We start from the raw sequence: 22,918 nt of genomic DNA, 5'->3' as shown, positions 1-22,918 counted from the left end.
CAGCCAGGGCTCTTGGGGAAGCAGAACAAAAAGGGTTATCAGTCGGGAGGTCCCGCAGCAGTAGCATGCAGAAATCTGACGAGAGGGGCTGTGTTTCCTCAGAGACCGAAGTGGGGGAAGAAGAGGAGGAGGAAGGCAGATGGAGACAGGCCAAAAGGAGGACACGGGGCTGGGGTGACGAGGCAGACACATCAGCACGTGGCCTTCTCTAAGACTTCCTCCTGCATGAGGACCGTCCTACGGACTGAGCCCCTAATCTCACCCCTGCATACAGAGGATCCCCCGGAGAACACATAAGGCTCCAGGCACAAAACAGCCGCTCCACAAACACTTCCCGTGCCGGACGAGGGGACTGTTAGGAGTTGCGTTGAGTGGCCTAATGATGTTGATGCTGGCTGCCTTCAAGAAAGGAGGGACTACGCGGGCGCCTGGGTGGCTCGGTCGGTTAAGCAGCCAACTCCTGATTTCAACTCAGGTCATGACTTCACGGTTCGTGAATCTGAGCCCCTTGTGGGGCTCTGTGCTGACAGCGTGGAGCCTGCTTGGGATTCTCTGTCTCCCTCTCTCTCTCTCTCTCTGTCTCTCTCTTCTCCCTGCCCCTCCCCTGCTGGTGCTCTCATGTGCGCTCTCTCTCTCTCTCTCTCTCTCAAAATAAAAATAATAATAATAATAAACATTAAAAAAAGAAAGGAAGGAAGGACTGCAGAGAGATGAGAGATCAGGAGAGCTGCCCACTATTCTATGGAAAATGTCAGTTACAAATAAGCAACTGGCAAGACCCAAGGTACCAACTGCTAGATACAACCTCGCCCAGAGAAGCTTCAGAAGTGTCACCCCATCACGCCTGTCTTGCTTCCTTCCCGGGGCACACGCTTCCACCCACCACCCCCACGTGCTATGTCCTCCTATCCTTGCTCTCCCATCAGACCCCCACCTTCCTTCAAGGCCTGACTCTGAAGATTACAGTTTTCCTCAGTGCCTTCTCAGATGATCTGATTCCACAACTCCCTTCTCCTTGCCAGGAACGCCGGGATGACGAGTCACATTCAGCTGCTTTTTCATTGTTGCAGGCACAGATCCCTTCCCTTCTCTTTCGAACTTAAACCCAGGCCTTTGCGCAGAGAAATTATACTTGCTCTCTTTCTTCTGTACTACATTTTCTTAGAGCAGGCCTGGGCCAAAGCTGAGGGAGGCTATTTTCATGGTGTGCGTGAGTAGACATAGATGCAGAAAACTTTTATCTATAAATCTATAAATGCAGATAGATATATAAATGCAGACAATTTTTTAGACTAGAATTTGGCAGGTAGGGAAACTATATACGTGCTGGTTGTTGTTTTATTATTATTATTATCTTAATAGCTACAGTGCCTTGCCTGGGTCATAGTTGATGCTCAGAAAACAGGACTTGAATGCTGCTTCAATGCCCATTAATACGTAGGTAATGCCCCTAAAATGCATATTATAGCTTCTCCAGAAGGCTTAATTTTTATGAGCTTTCATATCTAACGTCCCTGGGAATAAACAGTCTATATCTATTGCTATAAATTCTCTTTTCTAAAATAAATAGGAAGCAATTCAGAAGTATAGTTAGGTCACACATTAAAAAAAAGTGAGAATGAGCATAACCCAGCTGAGTTGCCACCAAAAAAAACCTAGTAAGCTCTAAACCCCACCCCTCCCCCAGAACAAACGTTCTGGGAGGGGAGACTCTCTGGCCTCTGGAGACTTCCCACAAGAGTTGGCGTTCATGTGGATCTCCTCATCCGTGGATACCAGATCACTCCGCAGTCACGTTTTAATCTCTCCCTTTGAAAGGTAAGAAACCGGGCAAAGGCTTTCCTCTTACTTTTTTTTTTTTTTTTTTCACTATGATCGTCTGAAAATGCAAGGACGAGACAAGAAGGAGCTCCCAGTTCTTTGGCACCGATCATGCCAGTAACTCTAGGATGATGCCCATTAGGCTTTTGGGGGGTGGCAGCTCTTACGACAATACCGGCCCAGGGACACAGCACAACCCTGGGCCCCTTGCCCTCCCTGCGCCGTCCCCCGGCGCCCCCTGAGCCAGCAAGCCCATGGGAAGGCTTGTGAGAAGCAGTTTCATGGGCGACTAGCCACGCGGTGGTCAATCAGAGGCGTCAGGCGTAGCTCTCAACCCAGCTGCCTCTCCAATTAATGCAAAGCTGTTTAGTTAGCGCCTTGAGAGTTGGGACCCAGAAGCTGCCTCAAAGAATATTCTATAAGGATAAAAGCAAAAGCTTTTTCCATTCCTTATCACGAGATGTTTTCATGTGTTTGTTTTCATTTTTTAGGTTTACCCAAAAAAGGAAGAGGATGGTAATAATCTCCTTCCCTCCATCACAACTTTTGGAGATGTTTATCGAAGCCAAACCTCTCTCGACGTTTGCCAATTGCTAAATCGGAGTTATTTTTCCTGCCAAATACACCCTCTCTTGTGCAGTGCTTACAAATAGATTATATATAAATAGGATGAGTTAATGCTATTCATATGATGAAATGAATTAAAATAGATGAACACAAAATTGAGGTAAAACAGGGTTCTCCTGGAGTTTGTGGGAAAAGCATCAGAGTAAGCCTTGTGCTAGGACCCAGGGCAGCAGACAGTAGAAAGAGAAACCTCGTTTTATCCCAAAAGGCCTATTCTTGACTTCAGTGGCAAGATAAGAGAAGTAGTTGCCATATGGCCCCTGTACAAGGTTGCCAGATTTAGAAAATACAAATATGGGGGGCGCCTGGGTGGCTCAGTCGGTTAAGCGGCCGACTTCAGCTCAGGTCACGATCTCGCGGTCCCTGAGTTCGAGCCCCGCGTCGGGCTCTGGGCTGATGGCTCAGAGCCTGGAGCCTGCTTCCGATTCTGTGTCTCCCTCTCTCTCTGCCCCTCCCCCGTTCATGCTCTGTCTCTGTCTCAAAAATAAATTAAAAAAAAACGTTAAAAAAGAAAATACAAATATGGGATGTCCCGTTGAATTTCAATGACAAATAAATAACAATTTCTTAGTATCAGTATGTCCCAAATATTACTTAGCGTAACTAAGTCATACTTACACTAAAAATTACTCATTGTTTATCTGGAACTTAAATTAACTGGTTGCCCTGTAGTTTACCTAGTAGCCCCATCCCCAAAGAATTTAAGTTGATCCTAAGAAGACAAGGAGTTAAGCCCTGTTGGTCAACTCACTCAAAGGTCAGCCTCTTCATCTAAATCAATTAGGCTGGCAGAGAGTTTGCTTGAATTATGCACAGGTTCAGGACATAGCCTTCACGACAACATGGTCAGTGGCCATCACCTTTGTAAATTTTACTATTTCAGCAATTCTGGCTGTGTATACCTGTAGTATATCCTTTACAGTGGTGAACCATCACATTTTAAACGGAAAATAATCTTATCATCAAGAACGTCTCTATTTTTGCACCCAGCCTCGGTGCCAGGCTCTTCTAACTCTAGCCCACTTAACCCTTGGGTCTCTGTGTGAAGCTGGTATCACCTACCACTTGACAAGTTGCCGAAACCCGTCCAGGGTCACACAATTGGTAGATGGAGGTGCCAGGATACATATCGATGTCTGTCCTGCCCTCAAGCATATGTCTCCAATCTCACCATTCAAATCAACACAGCATTTTTCTTTCCAGTCATAAACGTCTAATGTGAGAAAGGGTTGCTGGATACTGAGGCCGGACCCAGGTTGACGGTGGAAAAAGACAAAAAAGGACAAAAGACAAGGGATTCGTGTCTTGTTGAGGAGACGAGACAAATGCATTTAAATAAATAAATAAATAACAACAGCAAAGAAGTGTCAAAGGTACTCTCACTTGAAACTAGAAAGGGTTCTGGACATCAAATCAATGTCATTAATATTGAGCATCATTTAATAAACACCTACTATATACCAGGCACACAGTAAGCATCACAACCTTCCTAGTACAATAGGGTAATGACACAGAGGCTAACTCGCTTTCCCAGAGACGCCAAGTGATAGAGCTCGGAGAATTGAGCCCACATCCCCATGATCCCTCTTCCCCAAATCCCACACTCTAAACCAATAGGTTGTGATGCTTGGATATCTGTTCTTCTCAGAAATGTACTTTTAAAAGCATCCCCTTGGGGCGCCTGGGTGGCTCAGTCGGTTAAGCGTCCGACTTCAGCTCAGGTCACGATCTTGCAGTCCGCGAGTTTGAGCCCCGCGTCGGGCTCTGGGCTGACGGCTCAGAGCCTGGAGCCAGCTTCCGATTCTGTGTCTCCCTCTCTCTCTGCCCCTCCCCCGTTCATGCTCTGTCTCTCTCTGTCTCAAAAATAAATAAACGTTAAAAAAAAAAAAAAGCATCCCCTTTATGCCCATGAACTTCTCGCAGCCTTCAATTCACCTCAAAATACAAATGCAAAATTTGCCTGCATGGGCCACCAAGGGGGTGTATAATACTCCAACAAAGCCTAAGAACGGATTTCATTCATCCATATGTAATCTTTATATCTAGACAAAAAGGGTCAATGCAAAAAAAAAAAAGAAAAAGAAAAAGAAAGGATTCATTACCATAAGGTCAAAAAAAACAACCTCACCTATTTGTTTCCATCCCCGGAGTGAGAAAATAACTAACACTTGGAGCTCATCATGAGCTTTGAGGAAAGTGGAAGTGAGATCCCCCCTCACATTATGAGTCAATTCAATCACCATCGAATGAGTATCCCATTTGTACACAGACCAAAGTAGCTGTAACAGGCCAGTTTGCCTCTGTCCAAACCCTCTACTATTCCATGCCCAGAAAGGAGACCAAAGAGAAATGTGTCACTAAGATGCAACAACTCTCCTGTCAGCTATGCTCTGGGTCAATCAGGGTTCTTTGGTTGTAAGCAACAAAAACGGTCTTTGGCTACTATAAGGCCAAATAATTTTTACAAAGAGAAAATGGGCAGACATGTGCTAACCCGTAGTACCAGAGAAAGACTGTACCGCCAGGCTTCACAAAGAACAGGGACTTCAATAACAGAGGATCTAGATAACAGGAATTAATAGACCTTTTTACCAGCCACCTCCATGGAGACATATTTTAGCTCCAATTATAGGTCATTATTCCAATTCCTGGGAGAGAAATTCTGATTGGTCTAATCTCAGTTACAAAGCCAGCAAAATTCAGGCTCTACCACTGGAGAGAGAGAGAGAGAGAGAGAGAGAGAGAGAAGAGAGAGCAGGGGGTAGTTGGAGGATAGATGTTGCAGCAGACAAAAGCATTAAATGGTTATAAAAATATCACAGGGTGGTTACAGGCTTAGATTCTGAAGCCAGATTTCCAAGGGTAAGATACTGGCTCTGAGACTCAGTGTGTAACCTTGGATAAGTCATCTTAACTACTCTGTACCTCTGCATCCTCGTTTGCAAAACAGAAATAATAGTAGCACACATGTCAGTTTTGAGGATTAAAAGAATGAATCCATGTGAACTATCTACGATAGTGTCTACGACGTTGTAACTACTCAAGAAATGTTGGTCGTCATTCTTACTGCTATGTACGATCTCCATTTTCCACCATGATGTGCGGATTGTTTGTTAATGCAGCATAACTTCCCCTATCCTGACGGATATGGTATTTGACCTTCAAAGCGGTTTAGTTCATTTCAACCAACACATCAAGAATCACCTACAGGTACCCGATTCTGAGTTAGGCATTGAACAGTCATAGAAAAAGGCATTGCCTGGGCTTAAAATGCGGTAGAAAATTTATAGTGTCTCTATAAAACATGGCTTTTACGATGCTCAGTGCCGCACCAAAGACAAAACCTAGAAACAGACGTCCAAGAGGCATCGTTCCTATAAAGTTCTTGGGGTTTACTGGTTATCTGTCGTACGAATTTACTCTTCTCAAAATATAAACATCTAGACGCACCTACGCCTCCCCTCTGTGAAACAGCATTTATACTACATATGTGTTTAATAAATGTGCTTCCTAAATGTTTAATGATAAGAATCTAAACAACTCCTCTCACTACAGTCATATAACAGCTAATAGGCCACTGGTGGACAGAGCCGTAAAGAGAAGTACAGGATTGAGTCAACTAAATCCATAGGTCTCGTTACCAAGAAGGGGATAAAATATTCTATACCAAAACCAACGCACAAATGCTGCCAAAAGTCACAGCCAAATACACAGATTGAACACAAAGAACACAGCTGCGGTGAAAATTTTATGCTCTTTATTACACAACTCCTCTAAGGACCCGGTTTTAAATTCAGTCACTGATTTCCTCATTTGTCAGCCTGGATCGCCACAGCCGACCGTGGATCCTAGCTGATGAATGGGACTTTTGCTATTAAAAATTATTCACTAAAGCCCTAGTTTCCAGTGCCATAAAAAATATATTGACATTGCAACGTGAAAGGTCTACGTCTTGTGCATCAGCATTGTTGCCTAAGCAGTTGTGACATAGGGACTGAGTTTCCTCTGGGGCGTACGATTGCACACAGAAGTGAGTGTACGGGCCTTTTAAGGTTGCAGAGTGCCCTTTAGCAGTAATTTACAAAATCAGGCCTCTTCTGGGGGCTGAAATGTTTAGTCACCTTGCTCAGATCTGGTGGGGTTGAAGACCTAGCTTCCTGTTTGGAGTCGGGAATACATGGGCTATTTCAATTTAGCTCTTCTCCGAGTAAGCCAAAACATGCCTCTTGTTTAAAGGACCATGTAGACAGGGATCGGTATCCAGTCAAATCTCGACGGCACAGAACATGACAAACTAAGGACATCCCAACTGACTAACAAACAGATAACTTCAGCCTTAGGGACTGTCACAAGAAGAACATTTAATTAGGCTGTTTGGATCCTGTAGGAAGCCCCACTTTGCACTGAATTATGAATAGCGTCACTAGAGTCAAGATCCAAACCAGAAATTTTAGGCAAGAAAGCACCTTTTTAAGAAATATAAAATTTTTGTATGTTAATTGTGTATTAGTCAACCTCATCTATAAAAGCCGCGTCTGTTGCAATTATAGTCTGCATCAAAAATCATGTGGCTTTTTATTTGTGATGTGCAAATTAAACATTTCCATATTTGCAATTTAAGCTTTTACTTAATTCATCATTTCCCACCTGATGAGGGTCCCTCACATCGAGGCCTTCTAAAGGTCAGGTCTGATTAGGTGGGAGCAGCGTGAAATAAATACGAGGATCCTGGCTTTCCTGACTTCAGTATCTACCCTCAGCTTCCTTTACGGAGCAGTTTGCCTCCATTATTTGTATCTTCCTCATATTTTGGTACCATCGTTCGATTTGCCACATTTTGATATATAGGACCTCATTATCTAGAAATCGGGCAAAACCACTTTACTGCGGGCTTTTTTTTTTTCCTTTAAGCAACAGTATCTTCCCAAACTGTAGTATTAAAAACAAACATAATATAGTCATCTTGGCATATGTCATATCCAACTTGTGTGGTAAAGTCCTGCAAAAGCACATAGCAAACTACATGACTGTGTAAAAATAAGTATGTATACACACACACGCACACGCGCGCACACACACACACACTCCTACAAATGCATAATGTAGTTTCCAGCTAGATAAATTTATTTGCCTTTGGCATCTGGCAGTAAGCTGACATTGCAATAAACTTGTTATTAAATTGACCCATCGGCTTATAACCTGGAACGTGGATACCACCACGAATGTCTGCCTAACGTCTATTTGGTAGGCTGCCTATTGAATACTCATTCTCCTCTCCTCCTTAATTATAAAGCCCCAATTTCATTGGAAGTACCAATGTGCCTAGTTGATTCTATATGCCATAGCTTCCCTTGCAGCTATGTGAGGAGAGGTCAGTGAGCTCTGGCCACTGACATGAAAGCAGAGGCCATTGACTGGAGGATGTCCAAGAACCCCTGAAACAGTGACGGAGGACTGGAACTCACCTCTGCTTGCCCCGTGCCCCTCTTCTTCATGTCTGAAACATGGAAATAATGGCTGGAGATTCACTGACTATCTTTCATCTTGGAGATGAAAGCCCATTCACTACAAATGAAAGAACAGAAAGACAGAAAAGACCTGGGTCCCTAATAAAGGGGGGGTGGGGGGGCGGCTACCATACCATTTTGGGCATACCATACCCATTTTAAGGGGGCCTGTCTTAGAGAAAAAACAACTCCTAATTTGCGTATCCACTACCTAATTTAGTATGCATAAAGGACACGGCATTAAAAGTCAAAATAATCATTGATGAGCTCACTAGTAGCGAAGCAATGAATACAAGTCTGATTTTGTGTTAATAAAAGTTTATTTGCCTTCAATATTTATCATAACAAGAAGCACAGTATCTTTCAGACCATTATCTGGCAAAACCATCCAAGTCCGGGGTTAATGAGGTTCGTGTTGATGAGATTTGAACCCTAGCTGTTAAGTAAATAATAACACCAGTAGTGATTTAGAGCCTTTCATCCCTAAAATTTGTAGCAAATCGCAAATAGCCCCGTGGGGTGGACAAAATTACTGACATAATTTTATCGACAGAGAAACTGAGTCATCAAGTCATTAAATAGCCTGGGGTCTATTTAGTGAATAACAACATCAGTGGAGATTGCTGTGAGTTTCTAAGGCCATCAACGAGGATTCTTTAAGGGTCAGCGTTTAATGGAAAGTTTACGACGCACCCTCCTCACCCCCATCATCATCAAAAAAAGGGGGGGGTGCACGTGTTTTGAAGCAAGCAGCCTAGGCTTCTTGGTTCTTAGAACCAGTGAGCCCCTCAAATGCAAAGATCCTGTCCGAAGTTTGTTTTTGCCGTTCGCCCATTAATCCAGCACAGCATGGGGCACGTGTTTGCTAAATGAAGAGCCATTTTCTAGAACCATCGTGTGGGCCACGCTGCTGCCGAAACTCAACATTCGCTTTGAAGCAACACGATTATTCCTGCACTGGGAGCAGCTGATTCCCATTCTCTCTATTATGCCCCCAAAGTTGTCCCTCTCGAGGCAGACGCTTCGCATGCTCATGAGACTTTTGCCACTCTGGATTCAAGCCACCTCTGAAAATCCATCTTCCCGCCTGATTCATTTTTCAGCATGAACAAGGAAATGGTTTGATGATAGAATAATAATTGATGGTTACGATATCTGATGTTGTATAAAAGGTTTGATTTCATGGCTGCATAACTGTTTACAAAACACCACATTAAAAAAAAAAAAAAATGTCCTGAGTAATGAATGTCCTTGCTAGAATACTCTGTTTCCAGAAGAGAGCTGCACTGCCCGCGGAGACTGATGGGCAACTTTTAAATTAGCAAAAGCCAAAATGTCTGTTCTCCCCTTGCAGGCTGTTGTTATGAATGGTCAGCATCTGGTCATCTCTTCTTTGCCCCTGCCCTCCAGGCCATCTTGGCTACTTGTCTTAAACTTGGGCACTTTGACAGGGTGTTTGATGGAGGTGGCCCTGAGGCAAAAGGCTGGTTTTATTGAATCAAAATGCTATAGCTTTGCTGAAGACCTTTCATCCAACCACCGTTGAAGGCCTTCGAGGCCCTCGTTTACAGCAGGTGGATGAAGTGAACTTCCCATGGTCACTTAGCGAGTCAAGGGCCAGGCAGGGCATTCCATAATCAAGTCCAATGGCCGTGAAACCTCCTTTTCTGCCATTTGTCATGCACATTCAGTGTTTCTCAAATGGCAGCCAGGAATTATCCATCCGAAGAGGTTTCTGGGAAAGCAGGGGTCTGAGGAATACAGTTATGGGAAGACAAATGAATCTCTGTTGAGGAGGCAGCCTCAAGATTTGATTCCAACTTCTCTAAATGAAGAAGAAAACCATCTTAATGAACATTCTTTCCCATTTTCAGTCTATTTTAAAAGTCATTGTATTCTTGTGCCTCTCAGTCTAGACTCAGATAAGGAAGAAATGGAACATCAGGTCAAAGGAAGCATTCCTTTCGCCGACACGAAAGCCCCGGCCCCCTGTGTTGAACAACTGCCACGTTCAAAAGTCACCCTTCCCCACGACATCCATCTCCCGTACACAAGTCACCCAGAAATGTCAGCTAGACGGGAACAGTTGAAATCTGCGTGGAGAATATTCACTTTATTTCTAAGATAGAAGTTATTTTTGCCCAACAGGGAGGGGGAGAAGACAGAGGAGAGGTTATTTACAGAAATTAGTTGCAGAGAGAAAAAAAAAATATGACTCTAAATGGAAAGATTATCAACATAGAAAGATGTGTTAAAGCCTAATAAGAAAGTCATGCTGCACGCAGTACCTCTGAATATAACCATTAGCAGCATGGAAGAGAGGCTGTTTACCGTATTAAAGCTACCTTTACTGGTTGTATAAAAACAAAAAAGGATTGTATTGGGGCCATCACACTCCCATCTTTTCAATTACAGAGATAGAACAATCTCAGATTCCGAAGCTAACTACAAATCAAAATTGTGTTATGTTATCTGCTGAGACACAAATGGAAAATAAATACTGTTAACTGTCACTTTCCATTAGGTAACAGAAATTCAATTACATTTCAAACAAGCCTTCATGTCAACAGAATAAATCTGTTTCATAAATGAGCAGGTAACCATTTTTGATTCCAACTTCCCAAAGGGAAAAAATCAATTTTAATCACAATTCTTCAATTTTTTTTTTTTCCTTATGAATGTTTTGGAGTCGAGTACATCATCTGGTCTAATAAACAGTGTTGTACAGAAAAAGGGGGGAAAAGCAGAAATTGGGTGCTGTTCATTGCTGGTGCCTTTTAAACTGGATACTCTTCATGTCCGACTTAACTGAACTCTGCAGTGCTCAGATGCTTTCACTTTGAAAAGCTAATGCCAGAAAGGGGGGAAAATACACAAGGGGAATTCTTCCTGCCATGGAGTTCGTCCCAATAAGAAATGTGTATAGGAATACGAATCCAATTTAGTGGTAGACCTTGAAAGGGGAACACCCTTCCACAAGTTCCCACCCTAACTCCCTTGAAATGGAAGGAGAATCTGGAAAGACAAGTTTCCATTCTAGAAGATTCGGTCAACCAGAGAACAAGCTGACAAATCCATGATGACTGGGAGAGCTTGAAGTAAATTGCTCACACAGTACAAGGCATTTTGATCTAATAAATACTTGCTGGTGACCGGCTTGTAGCAATGGGGCAGCCTTTTGGAAGAGAGCTTATACCTCTTGTTTGACTTTTGGCGAATGCTGAAGGATACGGACTCCCAACAATGAGCCCCCAAACTTATTATAACTTGTTCCCGGACTTAGTACTCCTAATAACTATGACCCAGGCACTACTGTAAGCACCGTGCAATTGTTTTTCTTTAATCCTTACCAGCCACCCTGTGAGGCGGGTCTTAGTCTTATCTCCATAAGGGAATGGAGGCACAGAGAAGTGATGTTACTTCCTTAACATGCACAGCAAGTACATGGTTGAGCTGGTACTCAAACCCGGGCGGCCTGGCTTTAGAGTCTGTACTTACAATCCGTTCTCCACCAGGCTTCCAAATTCAACCCTCCTGGGCTCAGCAGTGCTAAGTGTTATGTGTAGGTGACCATTTGATTCATTGACTAAATCAGAATACTTTTGAGAGTGAGAGGGGATCCTGTTCATAACTGTGCCAAAAATCAGGAGCAAACTGGAACTGTCTTTGGCAAATAGGAAAACACGGTCCCCTTAATTGTAAAGATGTACGTGTTATAACGTTTGAATGAGAAAGGAAAACCTCAGGAAAAGTCATGCATTATTGGCTTTTAAAAAAGGGTAGAGAGGGATAGTGAGCAGACCCACTCAATCAAGAAAGTATTATTAAACACCTGCTGTATGTCAAATACTGTGCCAGGTGCTAAAATTATGGCTCAGAAAAAGTCAGACCATGCCCTTGCCCTCTTGAAGATTTCATTCGAGTAGGTTGTTGTGAGGTTCAAAACCAATTAAATGAGATAATATACATAAGAATGGTTGTTTGAGAGCACTCTAAAGTGGAATACATAGACATCATACTGTCACTAAGAAGAAGGGCATTTTGATGGAAAGTATACAAATCTGGGAGTGAAATAGACCGTGATTCTAATATTTGTGTGACTTTGGCACATTCATTAAGCGCTCTGAGTCTCCACTTCTCCATCTATAAAATGTGAATATCTTCGTTGCAAAGTGGTAGTGAGAAGTGATATCAGGGCTATCTCTTCATCCTATGGAAGAAATCTGAATGACACCAAACACGGAGAAGGTGAGGAAGAGTCAGTGCCCGTAAGTCAAGAAAAAAGAATCCACAGGAACAGATGACTAAGAAGGAAACAAGGCCACCATGCTCACTGGCTTCTTGGCGGGGTCACAGATTTACCCCAAGACCATGATCGACATAGTGAACATCCAGATGTTAGCTCTCTTGTCTGCAAATTCTGAGTGATGATCCAGGCCAGATGACGGCAAACTTCTTCTGAAAAGGGCTTAATAGTTAATAGCCTAGTCTTTGCAAGCTACACAGTCTCTGTTGCAGCTACTCAGCTCTGTCATTATAGCACAAAAGCAGTCAAAGACAATAAACTTAATATCTGGCTGCAGCATGTCTGAAAACTACAACTATGTCTTACTGGCATCATTATCACTCCAACACCTAACTCAGTGCTCAGTAAAACTCATTGAATGAATGGAAAGGTGAATGTGAGCCAGACTATAGGGAGTGGGAAACTAGCAAATGTTTTCAAGAAAGGGTGTAAGATGATCAGATCAGTATTAAGGAGAGAATACTCACAGGTAAAATACAGGAGGTAAGCAAGCCTCCCAGGAGACAAGGAGACCACTAATCGAGGTAAAAAGGAACAGGAGCCTAACCCAGGATAGTGGCAGTGAGTACAGAGGACAGAGTCCAAACATTTCAGAATTAGAATTGACAGGATTTAATATAGACAATAGGAAAGGACTTTACCCTCATGACGCTCCTGCGATTCTAAGTGTTAGCACCTAGAAGGACAATGACGACATCAACCAGAGGAGGCTTAAGGAGTGGCAGATAACAACCAGTGGGCTAAGTTAAGTCTGACACATCAAAACCTGTAACACAGCCGTAGATCAGCAATAAATTCTTCTCGGTATTGCCCTCCAGTTCGTCACCTTAGCTACTCCCTCCCAACCGAAAGAAAAATAACCTTAAGAGTCTTGGTCAAGCACACTGATGAAATCAATATTCACACTATCTACAGCATGTCCTGATTTATCAGTCTAACAGTCCACCAGAAAAGAGATGAGGTTAGCCTGGCTTCCTTTTCATTGACTTCAGCGATCTTTTTTTTCGGTGTTCGATAACCAACTACTTAATTCTCCAGAATTTTCCTAGGAGTTTTCTGAAGATCGATAGGATAGTCACTGGTTTGTAGGATTTCCAAAATCCACTTGATTTTTCTTTTCAAAAAATTAAGTCGTCTATAAATTTCCAGGCCTCTGGCCTGGCTCCCTTTCTATGGGATACACCTGGAACCACCCACAGTGGTCTTGCAATGTGTAGCCATGTCCCTGCAGGACTGTGGGGTGGCTCAGTGGCTGGGTCACATCCACCGCCCACCCCAAGTTCGCCATCGTTGATAAACCAGTTTCAATTTGAAGGCCATCGCCTTTGATGGCAACAATAAATGGAAGCCAGGATTGGCTTCCTCTATGCACACGACCTGCCCCAAGCAGTAAGCCTATTCTTTCATCATTATGCTTCTGCAAATCAAGATGTCGGCCCGGAGTTCAAATTCTATTGCCTTCCCTTTTAAGAACCACCCCCTCCCCCAACTGATGCTTACTGGTCATAGCACATGGTAGCTTCTGGTTGTTGTAGCATCCGAGAGGTAGCATGAGTACTCAGCTCCATATTGCTGGATTTGAAGATGAAAGAGGCCACGAGCCAAGGAATGCAGACAATTTCCAGGAGCTCGAAAAGGCGAGGGAACAGATTCTTTGCCAGCGCCCCCAGAAGGAAAGCAGTTCTGCCAACACCTTGATTTTAGCCCCGGGAGACCCCTCTCCGACCTCTGGCCTCCACAACTGTGAGACAATAAATTTGAGTTGCTCTAAGCCATCGAGTTTATGGCAATTTGTGTGGCAGCAATAGGAAACTAATAGCTACCGAATGATTGTCAGGTTTATGCTGTCATTATTTCTACCCGGTTATGCACATCAAAGCTGCTTTCAAGCACTGCCTTACTCACCTGTCCATACTGTGAAACAAACACTTCGGTGACTTACACTGAATGGTTTTTTTTGTTGTTTTTTCTTTAAAAAAAAAGGAGTGTAGAAGAACAAAAAAGGCTTACGCCAAAATGTTAACAGCAGTTATCCTAGTGGTGATATGCTGTGTGGTTTTTATTTTCTTTTGTAGCAAGGTAGAAAAAAATATTTTCAAGATTCCCTTTAGAAAGGGTGCTGCTTTCATTTGGGACTATTCCTAGATAAGTGTCTAAGGGCAGAGAGGAGACAGAGAGGATGTACCAGCAAGACCCCAAAAAATGAAAAGAACTGGTTAATAATAGCTCTGCTCCTGCCAGCCTGGGACCTACACCAGTGGTTTCCCGATTTCCCACCTTTGTAAACAGTCTCTCTATTTGACTCTAACTTAAGTGCGTCCTCTGTTTCATCTTGGGACCATGACTGGTACAGGTACAGTGACCTAGTACATATACAAGCACACACGTGCACACACACACACACACACACCTGAAGCAAAAGTTTCAAGAAAACTTTCTACTCTGTCATGCCCTCCCCTGCATTAAATATGCTCTGTACTGAGAAACAAAAATAAAAACAGGAACTTGGGTGTGAGGAGGAAAGAAAAAGTGGAGATTAGGCGGGGAGGTTGGGTAGAGAAGAAGAAAGAAAATAGCCAAGCAGTATCTCAAGGCTGTCCAATGGCTCTGAAGAATAGGTATGTCTAATATTCAGTTTGAGGTGGTTTTGCTCTAACTTCAATTTCTTCCATCTCCCAAACCTTCAGTCAAGTTTGCTGTAAACACAAATGTCTTACATGCATGGAGCTGGGTTTGTTTGTTTGTTTGTTTGTTGAAAAGGGTAGAGAAGGGGTACCTGCGTGGCTCAGTCGGTTGAGCATCCGACTTCGGCTCAGGTCATGATCTCACAGCTTGTGAGTTCGAGCCCCGTGTCAGGCTCTGTGCTCACAGCTCAGACCCTGGAGCCTGCTTCGGATCCTCTGTCTCCCTCTCTCTCTGTCCCTCCCTGCTCATGCTCTCTCTCTCCTTCAAAATAAAGAAGTGTCAAACAAATTTTTTAATTAAAAAAAGGGAAGAAAGAAAAGGGTAGAGGAAATTGAGTCAAGGAACAAGAGGTTCACTTCCAGGTCAATGAAGTCCAGAATAGGAATACACCCATGAGGCCATGTTCATGGCCTGGGGGGAGAGGCATCACAAAAAGAATGTCAGGTTCCCACAAGTTGTATGTTGGGGTTTCATCTAACCTATGAAGACACTGGAAGCAGCTCTCCCCAGCTGACATTTGGATACACTTCTCTCTTTCTGCCTATATTAAATTCTCTACATTAAATATACATTGCTTTTCTAAAGAGAAAAATACGCTTTTCTACACATGTGTTTGAACTGAACAGTATCAGAGGCATGTGCTATATGCCTGGTGTTATGCTACGCATTCTTGTGAATTTGAGGGAGTTCTAATGCCTTCTTTGGCCTCAAGAAGCTTATACTTTGTCCCCAAACGAGGGGAGGCAATTGCGTTCTGTTACTGGACATGGTTCAAAAGAATCAGGAAAACTAAGAGTCACTGCGAGGAGTCAACGTAAAGCACAAAAAAGGTAGTGTGAGTTGCTAACGGCAGATTCTCTGAGATAAATATATATATTATATATAAGTATATTTTTATGCTATATATATAATATAGCCCCAGCAGAGGGGCTGGTTCAGAAAACCAAGTTGTTTGAACCAGTAATTAACAGTAACTGGAGTCCCAGCTGACTCACAAGCCTACCCACATGCCCACATGTCAGTCCTGGCTCTTTCCACTAGCCTGCCCTACCCTTTTTAATGAATACCCAAGATAGTACTGTAACAAACAATATTCTCCGCCTCATCCTTTAGAGAAGGGGCAGGGACACAAGCCCCTGCTCCAGAGCTCTCTGATGCACAAATTCCCTGCCTTTCCCAAATAACAGGAAGTATTAATTCCCTCAAGAGGACGGGGGGCGGGGGGGAGGGGGGGGGGACAAAAACAAAAAACAAAAAAACCAGCATCTTCGAAAGCATATCTTCTCTGAGGTACATTTAAATCAGGTTAACTTTTATTTAGTTTGCTGGATTTGGGGTCAGATTTTCTTGCCTTAATTTTTAACAAGTGCAAATGTTTTTTTTGGTGTGTGTAGTACAGAGGGATTAATTATACTCTTTACCACAATGGACAGTAAGGGATTTATTGACCTACAGTTCATCTCAGAAAAATTGATCATGTTATAGAGTCGGAGGCTGCTTGAGCTCAACGGACAGTGGTTTCCAGGCTGCATTCTGAAGACCTCAGGCTCTACAGAGGCACGTCAGGGTCAAGTGTAAGAATAACAGGAAGAACTGTAGGTCCCCCCATCTCACTTCGAGTGGAGCTATTTGAGGTTCTGCATGAGATTTCACTGGAAATCAAAGAGGGGTAGGTTTTCTGCTGCTTGAAAAACCTGTAAACCACTGATTCTCACTTTACTTTCTCCTTTTTCAGATGGAAAACCCTGGGCCCCAAGGAGACAGAAGACTTACCCAAGATCATTCAGTTAATTGGTGATGGAATGAGGGTGAAATCTCAAAGAAAACTGATACTAAGAGAGAAAACTCACAGTCATATCAGTGGCTTTTTTTTTCAGTCTTTGAAAAATCTCAGAACTCATGGTTTCATTCATCCACTCAACAAATATTATTATGTACTTTCTGTACACCAGATGCTATGCCAAGCACTGAGGAAGAACACCAATTATGACAGAAAAGGATTTTGCTTTCAGACAGCTCAGACTCCAACGTGGAAGAAAAAAAAAATTACAAGCCAATGAATAAGCAAAACAATTACATATGTGATCATGTAATACACACCATAAAGGAAATAAACAAGGTAATGAGATAGGAAATAACTCTACAGATGGGAAAGGTCACTTAAAAGAGGTAGTCTTTGAATTTAAGCAAAAGGAAGAGAAGGAGACAGTCATGCAAAAAGGATAGCCAGAGCATTACAGATAAAAAGAACTCAAAGTACAACATTGCAGAAGCAAGAGAAATTGAGATCGATTCAAGAAACAAAAAAAGAGTACAGACAGTATGGCTGAAACCTGGTAGAGAGAGTGGCCAAGATGAGGTTGAACTATGGACAAGGACCAGATCACACGTGGCCATGCGGACCATGGTAAGAAACTTGGGTTTTATTCTAAGAGCAAAGAATTTAAATCACTGAATGTTTTTAGCCAGAGAGTCACATGATCTGATTTATATTTGAGGAATACCATACTCTGGCTGGCATGTGATGCCTAATTTGTAAGGAATAAGGGTTAGATGCAATAAAGACCAATATGGACAGGCTTTTGTATTAGTCAAGGAAAAAGATAATGGTGATAAAGGTGATGATATCAGGGATGGAGAAAAGTGGATTATTCCAAAGGATATATTGCATGTAAAGCCAATAGGATTTGCTGATAAATGAATAGGGAAGAGTAGTGAGGGGAAGTGTGTCAAGAATAACTCCTAGTTAAACATCAAGGAGGATGGGATTCCATTTATTGAGAATGGGGTCGGGATATTTTGCATACAGAAACCCAAAAAAAAATCATTTTAGGTATATTGTGTTTGGGATGGCTATTAGATATCCAAATGGAGATGCTGAGTAAGCCACTGATTATGCACACTTGGAGCTCAAGAGTGTTCAGGGCTAGAGTGGAGAATGTGGCATTTGTAACACGGAGATGGTATTCGAAACCATGAACTTGGGAAGTTTCACTTCCAGTATGGCTGAAAACGCTCTATCAGATGGACCGTTCCACAGATGACAACTATAAACTCTGGACAAAATACCAAAGCCAACTCCATGAAGGCGCTGAAAAGTAAATAAAAGCAAGAAGATTCTGGAGAGGGACTGATACCTGGAAAAAGATTGTCATAGGTGAGTTTCCCATTTTTATGGCTTTTAGCTTATTTAGGAACAAAATCTGTCTTTCTGACCTGAAGAATTAGAGGAGAACAAATCTCTGTGGCCATGAACCACGACTGCATGGGGCCAACTGCAAGCAGCATAGGTAAATATAAAATACCTGAACTGAGACTTCAGCTGCTAACACCCAAGAAATAGAATTTTCTGTCTAAGTTTAACCAACTGCCTACTAAAACAAATGTGTGTGTGTGTGTGTGTGTGTGTGTGTATAAAGAAAATAAAATGATTTCTTCTCCATCTTTGTTGATATTTCCTTCAATGGATCTCTCTGAATATTGCAGTGCCTGGGGACATAGTCCTTGACCCCTCCTCTTCTTGACCTAGTCCTTGACCCCTCCTCTTCTTGACCTAGTCCTTGACCCCTCCTGAAATATATATTTATATCTCAACACTCTTTGAGGACTGTAACAGATTCCAAAATTTCCATGATATAAAATTTGCAACATCTGGCATACAATATAAGATTACTCAACATACAAAATCTGGGCAAGTAAGCCCCAGTATTAAAAGAAAGATAACTACAAGGAGGCCAACTACAAGATGACCCAGATGTTGGAATTAACAGACTATGATCTTAGAGCAGCTATTAAAAATTTACCAGCGCGGTAAAAGAAAACATGCTTGTAATGAATTAGAAGATAGGATATTTCCCAAAGAAAATTAAATACCACCTCCCCCCAGAAAAAGAACCCAATGAAATTTCTAGAACTGAAAAATAAAATATCTGAAATTCTTTTAAAACAGTAATCTTTGGATGGGCTTAACAGCAGAGTAGAGATAACAGAGGCAAGATTCAATGAGTTTGAATATAGATCAATAGATACTATGCTATCTGATGAACACAGAATAAAGATTGAGAAAAAAATGTTCAGAGCTTCAGTGACCTGTGGGACAATATCAAAAAGTCTAGCATATATATAATTAGAAATGTCAGATAAGATCACCTCAGTGGACAGAGAAGAGGAGGGGTCAAGGACTGTGTCCCTGGGCACTGCAATATTCAGAGAGGTCCATTGAAGGAAGAATCAACAAAGAAGATGGAGAAGAAATCATTTAATTTTCTTCATCAGAAAATCAACTCTGATGTTTTGTTTTTCTCTTTGTCTAATTTCTGCAAATCCAGGCACCAAAAAAGGTGGGGTGGGGGAAGGTGTGGAACTTTCATCTCCTACAAAAAATAAAGTTGCAGCTTACTGACCCACAACAGTGGGTATCAGCAAACACCTCTGGTTTTTCTCTGTTACTAGGAACTAACCAGCAGTACTGAGGTGCAGGGGTTTGTTAAACTCACTTCCTAGAAGTGATTCACCCTCCTAGAAGTTTTTTTGTTTTGTTTACAGCTTCATCCCAAGATGAAACTATGTATAACATTTTTCCAGGAATTCTATTATGAGAAGTCCCCTGAAAAAGAGAGATTCCAAATTTTAATCCATAATCAGAAGAAAAAAAATCAGAACAAAAAATTAGAACAGTGGCAACAAAGCCGAACAAACAACAACAAAAAAACAAAACAAAACAAAACAAAACACCCAGAAAACCAGCAAGGTTCAGAAGCTTATTGAGACCAAAGAAAAAGGATCTTTCAAAAAATTGAAATCCATTCCAGTGTGAGGCTTATGGAAGAATAAACTTTAGCAGGTGAGATGTAAAGCACAGATTAGAGAGGATTAAAAATGGTGTTTGAAAACAAACAGCCAATGATAACACAACAAATAATATTAAATTCTTTAAGTACATCAGAAATAAGACTGCTGCAGAGGGATCAGTGAATCGGCTAGACAAGCAATCCACAAAGGAGATATTCAAAAGGATAAGGAGATTGCAGGGAAACTACATAATGTATTTGCATCAGTTTTCACACTGGAGAATAAAGCAATGGAGAAAAGGGAGGGAAAACCTTATTATGTGCAAGAGAGGCCCCGCGCAGATTGAGACATCAAAGGGAACCATGAGTCAATGAAACAGTCAAAGAAGGATCGCCAGGTTTCAGCCAAAGCAGGAGGCATTCACCAGAAAATTCAGAAGCTCAGGATGCCTCTAATCTCTGATTCCCCATAGCTTTATCATTTGCCATTTAAAAGGCTCCCTACTGTGGTAAACTGGAAAGCAAGTTACATTCTCCCATGGTTGAAAAGTGTGCTCGGTTTCTATGCTAGAATGATCTCCATACTGCAAAACACCCAGCCGGTGTATTATAACCCAACTGGCTGGTTGACCAACAGTCAAACACCGAGAAGGAAGCTTTGACACAGCCCATCTGGCAATGTATGAAAATGGAAATTCTCATGTACTGTTCGTGGGAAAATAAACTGGTACCACCAGCTCTAGAGAATACCTAGTAAAGCACAAACCGTGTATGCCAAACGAACCCACCAGTTTCCCTGCTAGGTACGTATACGAAAGAAACTCTGGGAGAAAGTACAAAATTGTCCACTGCAAGAGGTGAAAAATCAGTGACAACGTAAACGTCCACAAATAGAGGGATGGATATACCAAATATGTTCACGCAAGGAAATACAAAAAGGTTTTTTTGTTCAAGACTTTATTTTTAAGTAATCTCTACACCCAACGTGGGGCTCGAATTTACAACCCCAAGGCTAAGAGTTGCATGCTCTTTGGACTGAGCCAGCCAGGTACCCCACAAACCTGGCTAGCTTTTTTACTCCTAATTAAGTAGATCTAGCCGTGTCAACTTTGACAGGCTTCAAAATCATAACATGGAGTGGAAAAAAGCAAGTCGACAGAAAGATACAAACAACGTGACAAAATTTATGTACAACTTTTTAAACAACTAAAATCACAGAATACATTTTTTGTTTTACAGATTCACGTGTAGGTAAATAAACGAGTAAAAAATACCCTAGTAAGATGTAAGACAAATTCGTAATACGGGGATGCCTCCAGAAGGACTGAGAGGGGGCTGGAACTAGAGATGGATTAAATATTTCACTTTTTCCGTAAAGATCTATTTCTCCAATTAAAAAAAAAATGACTTGAGGTAAATATGACAAAATAGTAGCAATTATCCATTCTGGGTGGTGGTGACAGAGTTTCTGTTGTAGTAGTTCATTTTCCTATTTGTTTTTTGTTTTAAAAAGAAAAATGTTCTTTCCATCACCTGGAGACAAAGCTTAACTTCATTAAACCGATTACTATCTCGAATGTACTGAGAGCTATTATTAACCCAAACTCAAAATTTGCCTTGGAAATCCAGAGTGGTGGCAGAAAGAGTGTCTTCTGCTTAGATCATGATGCCAGAGACAGCATGACCTCAGTCCCGAAGCCTGCCTGCTTTCCATCATCCAAGAATCCATGAAGAATAACGGCTCTGGGGCACCCAGCTGGCTCAGTCAGTAGAGCATGCAACTCTTGACCTCAGGGTCCTGAGTTCAAGCCCCATGTTGGGCGTGGAGCCTACTTTAAAAAAAAAAAAAAAAAAAAAAGAATAGCTCTCATGGCATTCAGCCAGAAAAGGTTGATTCTATTTTACAGAACAAACAACTGAGACCTTGGATGTTAAGAAAAGAAATCAAGATAAATTTGAGATCAAAGGTCCAGACCCTCTTATTTCAAGCAGACCCTCTTCCTGGTGCTATCTTAATATCTGGCAGTTCTCTTTTAATTCCTCTGGAATATAAGATACGTCAATGAATCATGTCCTCACTGACTAGCTCTGCCCAGGCCAAGACTTCGCATGCCAATGACCCTGCAACATTGGTTCTCCACCAGGACCAGTTTTGCTGCATTCCCATGGGACATTGAGCAATGCCTGGGGTCATTTCAGGTGTCACAACTAGGGAGATCCTCCTGGCATCCGGTGGGTAGAGGCCAGGGATTCTGATAAATATCTTATAATGCAATGCACGGGACAGCCCCCAAAGGAATTATCCAGCCCCAAATGTCCATAGTGCCACAGCTGGGCAACTCTTCCCTGTAGGTTAGACTTCCAGGGCTTTCTTGGGTATTTAAGGTCAGACTTGGAGCCCATGAGACAGATCTCAAGGTTCCGTTCTAGACCTGCTCTTCAGAAAGGACACTTCACATCCAAGGGCTCCGGCCTAAATGACGAGCCCCGGGCTGACATGCGCCCAACAGAGGCCAGGCCAAGAGGGCGGCCTCTGAGCCCAGCACTTCTCATTCTGACTTTGTGTCTGGAAGCTCTGCTCAATTTGTCTCTTCTCTTGGATTCCAGAATGAGTTTCTGTGTCATTAATGCTTTCATCTATCTTGGTCTAGCAGGAAGAGCACAATTTCTCTCGGTGTTAAGGGGCCAAAGTAACACTTCATCTGTGAAAACCAAAATGTGTCTGCCACAGCACGTTCTATCTTGGATGGGCAGATATACCAGGGCTAAGGAGAGACCGGTCCCGGGTCAAATGAAGCAACCACATCTCTTTAGCTGCTGAGTCAGCATAGGGGGCACCTCAAGATTCTAAACCAGTTAGCACCGAATCCAAACGTTTTCCTTTCAGTGCTTATTTAATGGGCTGCAATTCCATAACCTGGAGTCCTACCGGCCTCTTGAAGCACAAATTTAAAAAAAGGCATGATTATACTCATGAGGGGTTTTAGCTGCAAGGGAACTTGTTCCTCAAACGCTACCCGAAAAATGTTTTCTAAACCCTCCGTGTGTCTGTTTTATGGCCGCGTCTTCCCATCAGACAGATCTGGCTGTAAGTCCCACAGGGAAGCGGCAGGACCCTCGGTGCACGCCGGGCTGTGTCATTCCAGTCACGCAAGGTCCTGCCTTGGACCTCCCTCCGCTTC

Source organism: Panthera pardus, unplaced genomic scaffold (genome assembly GCF_024362965.1).
Source record: "Panthera pardus isolate Hobbes unplaced genomic scaffold, ASM2436296v1 HiC_scaffold_13, whole genome shotgun sequence".
NCBI classification, from domain to species: Eukaryota; Metazoa; Chordata; class Mammalia; order Carnivora; family Felidae; genus Panthera; species Panthera pardus.
Note: the sequence above shows the minus strand (reverse complement) of the source record.